General features: G+C 34.5%; 1 pseudogene; it reads right to left on the bottom strand.

Annotated features, from left to right (window-relative positions):
- Positions 1–786: 786 nt before the first annotated feature.
- LOC116143349 lies at positions 787–17,971 on the bottom strand (annotated as a pseudogene).
- Positions 17,972–19,124: the final 1,153 nt, after the last annotated feature.

Raw genomic sequence — 19,124 nt, 5'->3', positions numbered from 1 at the left:
GGGTAATTCGAGCCTAAAGGTTTTAGGGCATGTTTTATTGGCATTGCCATTTCATTATCCAATTTCAGGAGTTGTTGAATTTATCATGTATTTCTCATGTCAACCTTTCACATATGAATTGGAGAGCTATTTGATAATTTTGATCCATATTATAGTATGACTTTTCAGTGTGTTTGTTTGTTCAACCAGTCAGAAAGTGCTTAAATTGTGGGTTTAACTAGCAAATGGCTAACAACAATGCATAAGCCTCACTGTTTGTTCCATATTTCCCATTAAATAGGAAAAAGTCTTTGTTACATATTTCGCTGTTTATCGATTCAATAATATTATTGACAAAATAAAAATTAAAGCAAGTCAATATGTTATTTTTCTCAAATATATTAGGAGTAGAGATGGAACAGAAAACTATTGTTGATATTAATAATGTCTAATATAGATAAATAAGAGTACAAGGTGATGAAATGAGGGTTTGAAATGCTGAATGACAGCTTAATATTATTACATATAACTAAGCAAGGTGTCGACACATGCACATTGACATGAGCACTCTTATGTACAACCAAATTACACAAACTACTGCTTAGATGTGCCTCAAGCCAACAAAATCCTCATCTTATCATCATCATCATCATATTCGTCATCCACTAATAGCAGCTTCATTTTTCTCTCACCAAGCAATTTATGAGAAAAATTCCTAATTTTTGGTAGAAACGATTATTGATCTTAGCCCACCAATGGGTGATAGAACAACCTTATCTTATCATCATCATCATAATCTTCATTCACTCATAGCAGCTTCATTTTTTGTGTCTCACCAAGCAATTTATGAGAAAAAAAATCATAATTTTTGGCAGAAACGATTATCGATCTTAGCCCACCAATGGGTGCTAGAATCATCACAGAATACCCAGAAATATGCAACTCTGAAAGACAATGTATATATATGCATATTTATTATCCAAGATAAGCTAAATCTCTTTGGTTTGTGGATGGCAAGCTACATCACACAGGGGAGCTGAGAGCATAAAAGCATAACAAAATTTTAATTAATAGTATAAAAATTTACAAGCTTTTGTAGTTTGGAAATGTCTAAGACAATGCTTACAAAATATATTATTGGGGCGAAAGCAAGCCCTCAAAAAATCCAAGCAAGTAACCAAAGAAAGGAACACATATACCCACTGCCATTGTAAATGCTGAATTAACAAAGATTTAAAGGAATTACTTTATTAGTTTGTATTCCCTGGAGAGAAAAAAGAATAGTTGGCCATGTACTTACCAACATATGTACTTCGGGTAACAAGGCGAAGAAAGAAGGAAGGTGTGAAATGCAACTTCTTCACTAGAAAAGCTTTAAGCATATCGAACACAGACATTGCAAATATCTGCAATTTCCAAGAATAAGAGGAAGTAATGTTAAAACTTTTTCCGAAATAATTCAAATATAAAAGTAAAACTCGATAGATGATGAAGATGTTAGCATATGCCTTAAGAATCAATCGTGTTGTCGGTGTTAGGACATTACATCTTGTAAATGTATTATGAATAGAAGAAAGTGTTCTTATTTCACATGTTGATTTTCTGCTTTATTTACATTATATTATATTTAATATTGCATGTGAAATGTCCGGATGACACAGATCTTCAGAAGATCATATCATCAAAGAAATCCCTACACAAGCAATGTTAATTGGGCAATAACATTGCATAGTAGGCATGCTGAATGTCTCCATTGAATATCATGTGATGATATTAGTGTGGGTGATTATAAGAGGTACGTCACTAAGGCATCAGCATGGATAAACAGTTAGTGAATTGTTTATCGAATACGACCGATTATGATGAATCACATGGATATGGTCAATGATGCACGTAGGATCGTGCTAGTGTACCACTGATCCTTAGACCTGAAGCATCACGGTTGTATTCAACATAGGATGCATATGGTTCATATGGTGTACAAGCACGAGACTAGTCATGTTTTGTGTAATAAGCCGGTTTGGTCATATGTTATTCATGTGCGAGGACAAGTGATGGTCAAGATGGGATCCGTTAACTCAAAATAGTCCAATCTCGAGTTCCCAGATGAATTTCAATAAACATTGGAAAAGGAAAATCTCTAGCCAGAGTATAATGAATATTAGATGAAAAGTAGTTTCATGTTGACGAGTTCCATTGTATCAATTAACAATTTGATTAAAGATTAAGTTAAATGTTTTGACATACCATGAACCATTCTTAATCGGGATTAGATAACGGAGGGATTTGACTATACGTACGATCAGAATAGGTTCATTGGAGTTTACACTTTATTTTGGTTTAGGGGTTATGAAACATTGCTAGACGTCTACCATAATCAGTGGAAGTTTCGATTATAAAGAATTATAACGAAACATATCAAAATCAGATATTGGGTCCACGGCTAGATCACAATGAACCAAAATGGTCACACATAAAACCAAGCTCAAGGAGAGAGAGTAATACATATCATTAATCAGATTAATGATGTTCGGACGTAAACGGTTGCATCCGAATTAACGTATTGATAAGAAATGATTATCCATGGATAGCTAGCACTAACCAAGGGTAATAAGGATTTATTAAATATTATTATTGAATTGGATTCAATGATGAGGGCAAAAGTGCATTGGTTTTATTCTAAAGGGTTAGAATATTTAATGGAATTAAAATTTGGTCTAATTATAAATTAACCATAAAACCAATGACTTAACATAAATGTTTATTCTCAAGTTAATTTTAAATTGTTTGAGGCCTTCCCAAAACAATTTAAAATCATATTTTGTGCCCATGGTATATAAATTAAGTTTTATACCATTTTAATTCAATTGAATCAATTGAAAACAAAAAGCAATCTCTCACTTTCTCTCTCACTTTCTCTCTCACTCTTTCGGCTCTCTCATCTTTGGCTTGGGTGGACTTCATTTTGAGTTTCTTCATTCTCTTTTTGATGAATCTAGACTCCAAGTTTCAACATCAAGCTTTTAATAGCAAAAGGAGTTTGTAATTTTCTTACATTAATATGTTAATGTTACAATGGTTTGTTTTCTACCTTATGTCCATCATCTTGATCATCATTTTCTCTCCATTTCCATGTCCAAAATGCATGAATCCCAACAATGGTATCAGAGCATGTTTAAATTCATGCATGCATGTAGCATTTTTGGTGAAAAATGGCTTGGTTTGGACATGAATATGTTTTTACTTTAGATGCATGTTGAAGTTATTGTGTATTTTGAATACAAATGACGATGGATATGTGATATTCATGCTTATTACCATGCTTCTATGAAATTTTGATATTTAGAATAGAAAATTTCTTGTTCTTGAAGTCATATGTAACATGCATGTTTGATTTATTGCATCTTGATACATTTTTGTTAAATATGAATATGTCTCATTCATATGATACATGCATGTGTAATATAAGCATATTTGATGCAAATTTGATGATTTTGAGAAGGGATGAATTCGGTCAAAACTGATTCAAATGAATAATATATTTTAAATGCATATTTGAAAGTTTTATATGTGATACAATAGTCTATAAATTCATATGACTTAGATTGTATTGTGAATGCAAGTTGGTTGATTCATCTTTGAGTAAAAACCGGTGCATGATGCATAGATTTGCATTTTTTAATTTTATGTGATTGAATGTGATGTGAGAGATTTTTTAATATGATGGGTAATATAATATTTTTTATAAATATTATGGTGATGAAATTATGCATGTACCTTTGGTTTAATCATGGTATATTTTATACATTTACTGATTGAAATAATTAGGATATATATATATATATTCATGTGATGGATAATATAATGATATTATAAGTTTAAGGGTAGTCAAATTATGCATGACCATTTGTTCAATCATGACATGTTTTTATGTATTTATTACATGAAGTCCTTTATTTATAAATATTGCAACTTGCATAAATATTTATTTATATGCCCTTGATTGAATTAATATTTATTAATGTGATGGATGAATATTAATTAGGGGATGATCATGGATGTATATTTATTTTTCCCAAAAATATTTGATATTTGGCAATGTAATATTCTTTCAATAGCTTGTAATAATAATTAATTTTATTATTAGTTTGTTATCCAAGCCTGCGTGTCTTAAATTGGTTTATGTAATCGTACGACCAGACGGAGGATGGAGATCCAATCAATCACCGGATGAAGATCCGCAAGGAGTAATAGAATTAGGTGAATAGTTTACCTAATTAGGATGTATTTTCCAAAACCCCATGATCATCCCACCATGTTTTATATTTATATGGATGCATTTGAATTAATGTATGTGATAAATGTAAAACATTTTTTTTATAAAAGGTTAAACTTAATAATCTCCCTAACAAACAATATTAGATCCAAGCCTTCAATTATGGGCCAATTAATTATTTGGCATAAAATTAGAGATCCCAAGATTTCTATTATGTGAGGGATGCTAATTTTATGGCATTGAATTAATTGTCATAGTTCTTGGATAGAAATTTTCATAATACCCAAGATTTCTATTATGTGAGGGTATAATGGGAATTCTATTTTAAGAAAGCATAATAGCATGGATTTAACTAGTCTAGGGTACTAAGATTTCTATTATGTGAGGTATCCAAAACCAGAGGCAAGGATTGAATCATACCTTATATAGTGATATAAAAGGAAATAGTTTCCTACTTGTTAAATTTAATTGGACCAAAATTTCTATTATGTGAGGTTTAATTAAATTTAATAAGAATTTGATTCCCCACTAGAAATTTATTCCAACAAAATTTCCAAATCATCATTTAGGGAGGTATGGGATTTGAATAAAATAGTGGGAGGTAATAAGATTAGCATTAAAGGGTTTGAATTTACAAGACACTAATAAAACTTATATTTTTCCTTGTAGTCTCTCTCGGTATTTTGTGATATTTAGTTACGAAAATGAGCAATAACTTGCTTTTGAGGATTCTTGATAACAACATGCTGATCGGACCTAATTTTAATAATTGGTTAAGGAATTTGAGAATTATTCTCATTCCAAAAGGCCGAGTATGTCTTGGAAGCACCCTTTCCGCTTTCTTTGTCTCCTGATACCACACCACAAGAAAAGAAGTTTTCGATAAGTGGCAGGAGGATGACTTACGAGCTCGAACCTACATGCTAGCTGTACGCCCCACTTGAGGTACGTACTTAAGATTTGCTTTTTGCTTAAATATTTATTGATCAGCTTAATTGAGTTGTATGTTGAGTTGGTTGAGTGTTTGCCTTGAAATTGGGTGAGATTTGAGGAATTTTAGAATTTCAGTCTTCGCCGCGGCGACGTTGGCTTTGAGTAAGGTGGTGTAGGCTCTGTCTTTCTTCGCCGGGGCGACGGAAGTTTCTTCGCCGCGGCGACAAGCCAACTAAAATGTGTATTGAGATTTCTAGTTATTTTTCCATAAGGGTTAAATGACCATTCTACCCCTAATTAGCAGGAAAAGTGGGGAGTAAATGTAAGAAAATTTCATGGAGAATGGGTTAGTATGGGGGTGTGAGTGTAATGAATCAAAGGATATAGATGGAATTTTCAAGGAAGATCAAGGGCAAAGTTGGGAAGTGTTGATTTTCTCATGAGCTAAAAAGGCCTGAGTGTATAAACCCTCATTTCATTCTTCTCCACCCGCCTATCCATTCTCTCAATTCTCTCCATTTTGCTTTCAATTGTTCAAGATTTCTAAGGGATTTAAGAGAGCTTTTAGGTAATTTTGAGTACAGATTTCTTCTAAGCATCCTAAGGTAAGGATTCTTGCTTTAGATGTGGTTTGCTTATAGTTATATTGAGTCTTATTTGGTTGTTATTGCTATTGTTGTTGTTTTGAGTTGTAGAGAGAAGACAAGACAACAAGGGAAAGGAAAAGTGCTAGAGAAGTCACTTTTTTACAAGGTAAGTAAATTCAACCAAGTTGAGATTTGAATAAGTTTTTGAGTAGAAATTGAGTAGGATATATGCATGTATGAGTATGTATTGTGCTTGGTGAAAATTGAGTTGAGATGAGATTCTATTTTGAGGTGTTGGATATACTTTATGTATGAGAGTGTTTGAATGTGTATTGAGAAGTGGAAATTGAGTTGAAGTTTGGGAGATGTTGTGTAAACCTATTTGGAAGTGTTTTTCTTGACAGGGTTTATGGTTGTTTGAGGGAGTTTTCTCCTACTATTTTGGATGGCTAAGAATGTAGTAGAGTAGTATTATAGTAGAGATTTTGTATGCACATGAATTGTTTGATGAAATGCCTAAGAGAAAAGTGAGCATGAATTGTGAACCTTAATTCTTGTAACATTTCGTATTGGCATTTCCTAGTTCATCAATGAGCATGAACCACCCATGTGCATTAGTTGTGCATTGAGTATAGCTGAGAGAGAGTAGAGATTTTTGAGTATAAGTTGCATTATGAGTATTAGTTTGAGAAAGAGTAGAGAATGTTGAGAATAAGCTCTCTATTAGTAAGAGAAAGAGAAATTGAGCACTAGAGAACAAGAGAAAGTAGTGCTAATCAGAGAATAGAGTAGGTTGTGCGATGAGGAACCTGTGAGTAAGGGTAGAGCTTCCCGCGTGTACGCCGCATTGAGAGAGCGGCATGAGTATAAGAGAGAGAAGTGGTGTAGCCCGTGAGAGTGCATGCGGATGAGGGCTATACTCGAGAGTACCCGAGAGATAAATATATACTACATGGCCAAAGGTTCCGAATCCATGCATAACCGAGTCCGATCGGCTAGAATGAGTACAAGTCACGTAGAGTGGGAGTGAGTCCCAGCCGTGCCTCTGGTCAGATGGGGCCGTGACTTACTATAGAGAGTTAGTAGAAAAGAGTTACAAGAAAGAGAAAACAGAGAGATTATAAAAGAGAGAGTAAATGAAAATGTAAGTAAAGGTGGAAAAGTAACCCGCCGGCCCGGCCCGGCGGGTTAATGCTTTGGGGGCTGGGCTTAACCCGCCCGCCAACAAGGCCCGCCAATTTAGGAGATGGCTGGCCCAGCCCGGCCCGCAGCCCTAACCCGCCGGGTTAGGCACGGTCCGGGCCGGGTTAGCCGATTTTCTTTTTTTTTTTTTTGTGTTTTTTTTTTTTTTGTGTTTTTTAATTTAACTTTTCAATAAATAATTATAAATAAATTGTTTTTAGTTAACTTTTCAAATATCAATAATTCAATTCAATTCAATTTTTTTTTTTGTAACATTTCAAATATTAATTCAATTTTAATACAATAAATTGTAATATAAGAAAAAGAGTGCAATAATTGACAATTAATTTACAGATTACATTTTACAAAACAACTAAATTGGGGGTGGTTCACTAGGACCTCCCTCATCTGTATCATCTATATTACAAAATTGAAATGATTCTACTAAAGCATTGTCGATAACCTCGTATTGATCTTGATGGCGCGATCGTTCCCAATCTCGAAGACAGTGAGGAACTTCAATCATTTTTGAGCAAGTTTAGTCCTCCTTTCATTTAAAATCCTTCCACTTGACTAAATGTTTGTTCGGATGAGACGGTTGAGAAGGAAAGCGAAAACATCCAAGGCAAGTCTTGATAATACCGGAAAAATACATATTCTGGCTCTCCAATACTCTAAGAGATAAAGTGACCTGTTGAAAACATTTGGGGGTTGCCAAATTGTTGAAGTTCATTACTCTGCGACTCCATGGAGGACAGCATATTAGTTGTTGTTGTGTGGTGGTGGTGCTTCTGAAGAGGAGGCTGTGCTTCGGACTCGGTCCTCTTCGGCCTATTCAGTGCATTCCAAGAGAAATGCTTCATTTGTTTCTTCTGCTACAGCTTCTCTGGATATTTCGCCTCTTTGCGACTGCGGGTTCCCATACCTATTTTCATATTGGAAATATACTTCGAAAAGACTATTTTTTACTCTCCTATTTGATTGACATTGATTCGTTTGTAAATTTCACTTAAATTGTCAAGACCATTTTCTAAACGTGTTAATTTAATTCTAGGATCAAATATAGCACCTAAACAATAAAGAAAAGGAACGGGTTCCAATATTTCAAAAAAAAATTTCCATTGCCTTTATTGGTGCATGTAAAATTTCATTGTCTTTGTTTTTTGTAAATAACTCGGAAATTTTATAATTGCATGTATTACCAATGGACTAGTAGGATAATACACACCAGAAATTGTAAAGTGGCTTAGTAAAAACATTTGAGAAAAGAATGAAATACTTTAGCTATCTTCCAATCATTTTCTACCAAATGATGAGGACCTCTATATTTGCTACAAAATAACTAAATATTAGCATAAGGTAAACATGAATCAAGCATTAATAAGTATTATTCCATCTAACAGGCATATCTAATGCAAAAGTTCTGGAGACATATTTAATTTTATACAAGCTTCTTGAAATTCAGCATTTCTTTTTTACTACCAGTAATCCAAGCTAAAGATTCCCTAATTCTACATATTTTGTTTAATGTTTTCATACCACTTTTCACAATTAAATTAATAATATGACATGCACAACGTTGGTGAAAAAACTTCGAATTATTATAAAAAGATAATTATTTTGAAAAAATTCTATAGCTTTACTATTAGACTTGCATATCTAAAGTTAAACTTATCACTTTATCAATAATACTAATCTTCTAAAACTAATAATTTTATTATAGATTTCAAACCACTATGATCCACACCATTAATCTAAATCCTAATAAAGATTTATTTATTTAAATTCATTATCAAAATAATGACTATCACACAAATATAATCTTGTTTAGCTCTACCACTCCAAATATCAGCAGTTAAAGCCACACTAATATGACAAGTATGAAATTTATTTTTATCTAATTTCATTTTTTTAAACAATTTATTAAATCATTTCTAGTTGCAGTTTTAGAATAACTTTTAAATCCTGGAAAAAATGAATTTGAACAAATCTTTCAAAATATTTATCTTCTACCATATTAGTAGGTTGATCAGATGTAGCAATATATAAAGCTAACTGTTCCTATATCATCAGAATTATAACGCCAAGTAGTACCCATATTAGTTATTGAGTTTGATTGCTTTCTCTATTTCCATGTTGATTAAATGTTTAATAGCTCTTTTTAAAGTACTAGTACCATTACCTGATCAGCTTTATAACATTTGCACATATTTGCATCTTGCTTTCTTGACTTGAACGCCATTTTCTGTCTCGTAAAACTTGTCGAAATGCCCAAACGTCTGATGTGTGTTTGTTTTCGCTTTCGACGGTATTGATGATCCGCCTCAGCTTGAGATGAAGTTGGACGAGGACGACGATTACGAGGACGACTCTAGAACCACCGGGCGCTGTTGGAATCGACGGCATATTTGAGGTGTATCGGATTTGAGACTGGGATTGGGACAACGGGACTATTTGAATCCTGCATTCATAGTAAAATCAGCGGGACTAGGACTAGGATAATAGTTTTCTTCCTTATTGAAATTGATGGGAGAGATACTATCCATTGTAGACTGTAGTTGAAAAAAAAAATGATGTAGAGAAAAAAATAAAGAAAAAGAGATTGGAATATGGAAATTGGAAATATGAATGAAAATTGCAAAACCTAATAAAAATTAAAATAAGAGCAATTGATAACAAAAATATTAAGAGAATAAATGAATAATTGAGACTTGAGAGTTGAGATATGAGAAAATGAGAGAATTTGAGTTGTGAGAATATGAGAGTTTAAGGCCAATTATAGAAAAAAATAGGGAAAGAAAATGACGAAAAAGACCCTTCCAACAGCTATATTTCAAGGGTAAAAGTGTAATTGAAAAAAATAAAAAAGATTTACATTTTTTTTTTTTTTTTGGGCCAACCCGGCGGTTGGCCGTTGGAACAGCCAACCCGCGCCAACCCGCAGCAACCCTCTTGCAAAGAGGACAATTAGCAACCGCGGGCCGCCGGGTTACCATTGTGCACCCGGCCGCCCGGGGTTGTGGCAGGTTGGGCTCAACCCGGCCCGCCAGGTTTGAGCCCTCTTTTTAGGGCCGGTTAGGGTTGGCCCGCCTAACCCAGCCATTTTTTCCACCTCTAATTATAAGGAAAGAATCAGAGAGCGAGGTAAGGGGATAGATGAGTAGAGGATTTACTTACTGAGCCTTAGTTGTGCTCACCCCGTTGTTTTCTATGTTTTTGCAGGACCTAGGTGAGGACACAATCGGATGGGCGTCGGCAAGCGAAGGGAAATGGCTACACTGTCCACCCTGCCTTTGATGTTTTTGTACATGAAACAACTTTTGTATAAAGAATGTATATGTTTAATAAAAGAAAATTTTGGGCCTAACTTTTATGCTATTTTACATGTATTTCACTGTGCATATTTTATGAGAATACGAGTAGAAAGCAGTCGTTACACTAGCATCAATGAATGTTGAGCTCCAGGTTGAGCATGAAAAGATGGAAAGTGCGAATAAGATATTGATCCATTTGCAAGAGTTGTATGGTGAGAACTCAGTGGTAAAGCAATACGAATTGTGTTTGACACTATTCACAATGAGGCTTAGGGAAGGAGTTGCCCCAGATGATAATGTTATGAAAATGAGTATTATTATAGGGCAATTGCGTACACTTGAGATTGTGATGCCACATAGTCTTGAGGTGAATTTGATTCTGCAATCCCTTCCACCAAGTTTCAAGCCCTTCATCACAAATTATAATCTCAATAGGATTGAGCGCACTCTTGCAGAACTGTTGAATGAGATTCAACAGTTCTATAAGCAGGGAAGAAAGGAAAAGGGGCAAGAGGATGTTTTTGCAGCTTCTTCTAGTAAGACTAAGAAGAAGCAATGGAAGTAAAAGAAAGGTCCAAAAGTTAGACCACGGAAAAGGCCTTTTAAGAAGGATGCTTCTAAGACTGAGACGGGCAAAGAAAAGGTCAATGATAAAGGATAGTGTTTCCACTGCAAGAAAGATGGACATTGGAAGATGAATTATCCTTTTTATCTAAAGACAGCTCCAGTAGGTATGTTCCATTCTTATGTTATAGAGTTCGAATTAAATGTTAGTACAAATGATCATTCCTGGATATTAGATTCAGCTGCTACATCTCACATTTATGTTTCATTGCAGGCACTGCGGAATAGTTCTGCACTGTTAAAAGGTGAAGTAATTTTGAAGATGGCAAATGGAGCAAAAGTTACGGCTGAGGCAGGTGGGACTTGCCATTTGACATTGCCATTAGGACACATTTTGTATATGTACAGAACTTTGTATTTTGCCAAAGCAACTAGAAATCTCATTTCTATTTATGTTTTATGTAAATCTGGTTACAAAATATAGTTTAATGGAAATGAATGTCTAATTTATTTTGGAAATGAATTAGTTGGCAAAGCAATTAATACAAATGGTTTGTATGTTTTGGTAATGAATGATTATGACATAATGAATACCATTACAAATAAGAGATCTCGAAATGAAATTAATCCAAAATTACTTTGGCATCATCGATTAGGTCATATAGGAGATAAAAGGATAATCAGGTTAGAAGCAAATGGGCTTTTAAGCCCATTGGGTTCAGAACCCTATCCAACTTGTGAATCCTGTCTTCAAGGAAAAATGATCAAATCATCCTTTAAGGGTAAAGGGGAAAGATCCAAAGAATTATTAGAGGTTGTACATTCAGATGTATGCAAACCATTTAATGAAATGGCTCGAGGAGGTTTTCAATACTTCATTATCTTTTCCAATGATTATTCTAGGTACGGGTATTTGTATTTAATGAAATACAAATCTGAATCCTCTGAAAAGTTCAAAGAGTTTAAGAATGAAGTAGAGAAACAGTCTGGAAAGAGTATTAAGTCTCTACAATTAGATCATGGTGGTGAATATTTAAGTATAGAATTTCGAGATCTTCTAAAGGAGAATAGTATAATATCCTAGTTGACTCCTCCGTATACGTCGCAACATAATAGTGTGTCTGAAAGGAAGAACTGTACTTTATTAGATATGGTACAGTCGATGGTAAGTTTTATAGACTTGCCAACGTCATTATGGGGATTTGCCCTTGAATCTGTTATGCATATTCTGAATAGGGTACCATCTAAATCTATTGAGATGACACCATATGAGATGTGGTATGGTAAACCTCCTAGTCTCAAATATATGAGAATTTGGGGTTGTCCAACTTATGTCAAGATAGACAAGTTGAACGTTAAATATGAGAAATGTCGGTTTATAGGGTATCCCAAAAATAGTTTGGGATATCATTTTTACTTCCACACTGATCAACGAATTTCGATTAGTAGGAATGCACACTTTCTTGAGAAAGAGTTCTTAGAAGAGAGTGGTGCAGGAAGAAAAATTGTGCTCTAGGAAGAGTCCGGGGAGCCTCAGACCGAAAATACTCAAATGGGTGGTCCCTCTCAAGAAACATTAATACCTAAAACGGTTTCGATTCGTAAATTACCTAGAGTATCTCAACCTCCAGAAGGATATGGGTTACTTCATGAAGAGATTTTTGAATCTATCATGATTGGAGAAGTCAATCATGGGGATGATCCTAGAAGTTATGAAGAAGCGATATTAGATATCGGTTCTGGAAAATGGCTAGAAGCTATGAATTCTGAGATAGAATCCATGTATGCTAATCAAGTATGGACTCTCGTTGATCCTCCCGAAGGAATAGTTCCTATTGGATGTAAATGGATCTTCACGAGAAAGATTGGCAAAGATGGAAATGTAGAGACCTACAAAGTAAGACTGGTTACGAAAGGTTATACTAAAAAACAAGGGTTGGATTATGAGGAAACTTTCTCACCAGTCGCTATGCTTAAATCAATTAGAATTATGCTAGCTATAGTTGCACACTATGATTATGAGATATGGCAAATGGATGTCAAAATAGCATTCCTCAATGGATTTATTGAGGAAAAATATATACATGTAACAACCTATAGCTTTTGCATCCAGTTCTGAAAGAAATAAAGTGTGCAAGATGCATAAATCCATTTACGGGTTAAAACAACCTTCAAGAAGCTGGAACATTCGGTTTGATGAAATAATCAAAACATTTGGTTTTATAAAGAATCCGGATGAACCCTGTGTTTATAAATGGACAAAGGATCATGCAATCATATTTCTCATACTGTATGTAGATGACATACTATTGATGGGAAATGACATTGGGATGATGACTAAAGTTAAGTTGTGGTTATCCGGAACTTTCTCCATGAAAGACTTAGGAGAAGCGACCTACATTCTAGGAATTCGTATCTATAGAGATAGAACGAAAGGATTAATAGGCTTATCCCGGAAGATGTACATAGAAAAGATGCTAAAACAGTTCAGCATGCAAGACTCCAAAAGGGGAATTTTGCCTTGTAGTCACAGAATTCATCTTTCAAAAGATATGAGTCCAAAGACTGATCAGGAGCGTGAGCGGATGCGTGGAATACCCTATGCTTCAACTGTGAGTAGTCTCATGTATGCTATGCTATGTACTAGGCCTGATATTGCATATGTTATGAGTGCTACAAGCAGATATCAGTTCGACCTAGGGGAAAAACACTGGTCAGCTGTTAAGACGATCCTTAAGTACTTAAGAAGAACTAAGGATCTAATACTAAGTTAAAGAGGTTTAGAGTTGAAAATTGAAGGATACTCTGATTCTGATTTTCAATCAGATGTGGATGATAGAAAGTCTACATCCGGGTTCATTTTCATATGCAATGGAGGAGCAGTTAGTTGGAAGAGTTCTAAACAATCAACTACTACCGATTCCATAATTGAAGCTGAATACATTGCCACTTCAGAAGCAGCAAAGGAAGCTGTCTGGATGCGCAAGTTCATGACTAAACATGGTGTGGTTCCAAACATGGATTATTCGATAACCTTGTATTGTGACAATACTGGTGCTATTGCACATGCAAAGGAGCCAAGAGCACACCAGAAGTCAAAACATATTCAACGTAAATATCACATTTTGAGAGAATTCGTTAAAGCTGGAGAAATTTTGGTGCAGAAAACACCTTTAGCGGAGAATGTAGCTAACCCACTCACTAAAGCGATGACACAGAAGCAGTTGGACTATCTTCTTGAGAAGATGGGTATTAGATACCATAGCGATTGGCTCTAGTGTAAGTGGGAGTTTTGTTAGTGTATGCCCTAGGAACCAATCGTGTTGTCGGTTTTAGGATATTATATCTTGTAAATGTATTATGAATAAAAGAAAGTGTTCTTATTTCACATGTTGATTTTCTGCTTCATTTATATTATATTATATTATATTTAATATTGCACGTNTCTCAACCTCCAGAAGGATATGGGTTACTTCATGAAGAGATTTTTGAATCTATCATGATTGGAGAAGTCAATCATGGGGATGATCCTAGAAGTTATGAAGAAGCGATATTAGATATCGGTTCTGGAAAATGGCTAGAAGCTATGAATTCTGAGATAGAATCCATGTATGCTAATCAAGTATGGACTCTCGTTGATCCTCCCGAAGGAATAGTTCCTATTGGATGTAAATGGATCTTCACGAGAAAGATTGGCAAAGATGGAAATGTAGAGACCTACAAAGAAAGACTAGTTACGAAAGGTTATAATAAAAAACAAGGGTTGGATTATGAGGAAACTTTCTCACCAGTCGCTATGCTTAAATCAATTAGAATTATGCTAGCTATAGTTGCACACTATGATTATGAGATATGGCAAATGGATGTCAAAATAGCATTCCTCAATGGATTTATTGAGGAAAAATATATACATGTAACAACCTATAGCTTTTGCATCCAGTTCTGAAAGAAATAAAGTGTGCAAGATGCATAAATCCATTTACGGGTTAAAACAACCTTCAAGAAGCTGGAACATTCGGTTTGATGAAATAATCAAAACATTTGGTTTTATAAAGAATCCGGATGAACCCTGTGTTTATAAATGGACAAAGGATCATGCAATCATATTTCTCATACTGTATGTAGATGACATACTATTGATGGGAAATGACATTGGGATGATGACTAAAGTTAAGTTGTGGTTATCCGGAACTTTCTCCATGAAAGACTTAGGAGAAGCGACCTACATTCTAGGAATTCGTATCTATAGAGATAGAACGAAAGGATTAATAGGCTTATCCCGGAAGATGTACATAGAAAAGATGCTAAAACAGTTCAGCATGCAAGACTCCAAAAGGGGAATTTTGCCTTGTAGTCACAGAATTCATCTTTCAAAAGATATGAGTCCAAAGACTGATCAGGAGCGTGAGCGGATGCGTGGAATACCCTATGCTTCAACTGTGAGTAGTCTCATGTATGCTATGCTATGTACTAGGCCTGATATTGCATATGTTATGAGTGCTACAAGCAGATATCAGTTCGACCTAGGGGAAAAACACTGGTCAGCTGTTAAGACGATCCTTAAGTACTTAAGAAGAACTAAGGATCTAATACTAAGTTAAAGAGGTTTAGAGTTGAAAATTGAAGGATACTCTGATTCTGATTTTCAATCAGATGTGGATGATAGAAAGTCTACATCCGGGTTCATTTTCATATGCAATGGAGGAGCAGTTAGTTGGAAGAGTTCTAAACAATCAACTACTACCGATTCCATAATTGAAGCTGAATACATTGCCACTTCAGAAGCAGCAAAGGAAGCTGTCTGGATGCGCAAGTTCATGACTAAACATGGTGTGGTTCCAAACATGGATTATTCGATAACCTTGTATTGTGACAATACTGGTGCTATTGCACATGCAAAGGAGCCAAGAGCACACCAGAAGTCAAAACATATTCAACGTAAATATCACATTTTGAGAGAATTCGTTAAAGCTGGAGAAATTTTGGTGCAGAAAACACCTTTAGCGGAGAATGTAGCTAACCCACTCACTAAAGCGATGACACAGAAGCAGTTGGACTATCTTCTTGAGAAGATGGGTATTAGATACCATAGCGATTGGCTCTAGTGTAAGTGGGAGTTTTGTTAGTGTATGCCCTAGGAACCAATCGTGTTGTCGGTTTTAGGATATTATATCTTGTAAATGTATTATGAATAAAAGAAAGTGTTCTTATTTCACATGTTGATTTTCTGCTTCATTTATATTATATTATATTATATTTAATATTGCACGTGAAATGTCCGGATGACACTGATCTTTAGAAGATCAGATCATCAAAGAATTCCCTACGCAAGTAATGTTAATTGGGCAATAACATTGCATAGTAGGCATGATGAATGTCTCCATTGAATATCATGTGAAGGTATTAGTGTGGGTGATTATAAGAGGTATGTCATTAAGGCATCAGCATGGATAAATGGTTAGTGAACTGTTTATCGAATACGACCGATTATGATGAATCACATGGATATGGTCAATGATGCATCGTAGGATCGTGCTAGTGTACCACTAATCCTTAGACTTGAGACATCACAGTTGGATTCAACATAGGATGCATATGGTTCATATGGTGTATAAGCACGAGACTAGTCATGTCTTTTGTAATAAGCCGGTTTGGTCATATGTTATTCATGTGCGAGGACAAGTGATGGTCAAGATGGGGATCCGTTAACTCAAAATAGTCCAATCTCGAGTTCCCAGACGAATGTCAATAAACATTGAAAAAGGGAAATCTCTAGCCAGAGTATAATGAATGTCAGATGAAAAATAGTTTCATGTTGACAAGTTCCATTGTATCGATTGACAATTTGATTAAAGATTAAGTTAAATGTTTTGACATACCATGAACCATTCTTAATCGGGATTAGATAACGGAGGGATTTGACTGCACAGTACGTACGATCAGAATAGGTTCATTGGAGTTTACACTTCATTGTGGTTTAGGGGTTATGGAACATTGCTAGATGTCTACCATAATCAGTGGGAGTTTCAATTATAAAGAAACATATCAAAATCAGATATTGGGCCCACGGCTAGATCACAATGAACTAAAATGGTCACACATAAAACCAAGCTCAAGGAGAGAGAGTAATACATATCATTAATCAGATTAATGATGTTCGGACGTAAACAGTTGTATCCGAATTAATGTATTGGTGAGAAATGATTATCCATGGATAGCTAGCACTAACCAAGGGTAATAAGGATTTATTAAATATTATTATTGAATTGGATTCAATGATGGGGGCAAAAGTGCATTGGCTTTATTCTAAAGGGTTAGAATATTTAATGGAATTAAAATTTGGTCTAATTATAAATTAACCATAAAACCAATGACTTGACATAAATGTTTATTTTCAAGTTAATTTTAAATTATTTGAGGCCTTCCCAAAACAATTTAAAATTACATTTTGTGCCCATGGTATATAAATTAAGTTTTATACCATTTTAATTCAATTGAATCAATTGAAACAAAAAGCAATCTCTCACTTTCTCTCTCACTCTCTCGGCTCTCTCATCTTTGGCTTGAGTGGACTTCATTTTGAGTTTCTTCATTCTCTTTTTGAAGAATCTAGACTCCAAGTTTCAACATCAAGCTTTTAATAGCAAAAGGAGTTGGTAATTTTCTATCCTTTTCTTACATTAATATGTTAATGTTATAATGGTTTGTTTTCTACCTTATGTCCATCATCTTGATCATCATTTTCTCTTTATTTCCATGTCCAAAATGCATGAATCCCAACAGAAGAGTAGAGTGACTATTGAATTAGATTAACCTTGTAGCTTCCAATGACATGGACGACCACAAAATGTTACCCACAGCAACAAGCCAAGTAGGTTTCTCTAATGTGATGAGGATGTTGTCATCGACATTGTTTCCGAAAACGTAGTAACCAACAATTGAGACTGGGAAGTAACACAAAGCTCCAACAATATATGCAACTGCTACTCCTTTCCATAGTGGTCCTTTTAATGGATTCTCAAGAGTTGAGGGAATTGTTGCTTGGATATCCAGAACCACATTATGCCTGCATATGCAAAAGCTAACTCTCCCAACCCACTCAAGAAGTCAAATAAAACTCCTGTGTGGTTTTCGGGTTTGGTTTAGTGTAACTGATTTAGGCAAAAAAATGAGGAAGATGATAGAGCATTGTGGAAGAGGAAGAGCGATGTCCAATGGTGGTGGAAGACGATAGCCAGCCGACGGTGGTAGTGGAAGAGGATAAATTAGTGGGAGAGATCTGATTAAGGGGAAGGAATGAGATTTCAATTTTAAGGTTTCATTTCAATTTTAGGAGAACTGATTTGGGAGGGAATAGATTTACGGGAAAGATAGATTAAATCAATTTTTTTTTTATCTTTAATTTTTTTAATTTTTGGAACTGGATGACGTGACAATTAACTGATGTGGCATATGAGATGGCATTTGCCACGTTAGTGCCATGTCAATTAGTATGGGATATTAGTACAGGAGATTAGTAAGGCTAGCATTACTCGTCTTTTATACGGCTTGAGAAGACATGGGGACAACACTTAAGAAGAAAACACTATTAGTAGAAAAAAAAAACATGCATAGAAATATGTAAATAAATTAGAGAAGTATTAAGGCCTTGAACTCTTTGGAAGCCGTACCCTCAAATTGATAACCAATGGACAGAGGGAAGAATAGGAGTCATAATAATGACTTAATTCAATTAAAACATTAAAGTATCTCTAAATGACTCTTTATATGATATAAACTATTTATTTATCCATAGAAATAAGAGTCTAACAAATTTTTTATTCTTTAAATATAAATTAAAGAATGGATTTGACTCTCTACATTTAGAGAATCAAATTTCACTCTCTATCCTAATTTTAAATAATAAATTGCAAGTTTTTATGCATTTTATTTATGATTTATCTCTCCTATTAAATTTCTTTCTTGAAAAAACATATTCTCTCTCTTAAAATTTAAATAGTCTATTGAATTTGAATAAAAATTTTGTTTTTTATATTTAAAAATCAATAAAGATGCTCTTTATTTATATGAAATATGCTCTTTAAAATAAAGAGTACCATTGGAGATGCTCTTAGTATTGGTAAGTGCAGTAGCATCTAATAATACAACATTGGGTTTTGTAATATTCCTAAGAAATCGGATGCATATGTTTCAGTATAAAACAGGAAATATGCATACTTTTAATTAGTCATTCGGTTGTTTTAAATTATTGTTCTCTTACTCTAAGATTCAAACTTAAAAACATATATA

The sequence above is a fragment of the Pistacia vera genome, unplaced genomic scaffold (genome assembly GCF_008641045.1).
Source record: "Pistacia vera cultivar Batoury unplaced genomic scaffold, PisVer_v2 Contig1132, whole genome shotgun sequence".
Lineage (NCBI taxonomy): Eukaryota > Viridiplantae > Streptophyta > Magnoliopsida > Sapindales > Anacardiaceae > Pistacia > Pistacia vera.
This window is presented reverse-complemented; position numbering and strand designations above follow the sequence as displayed.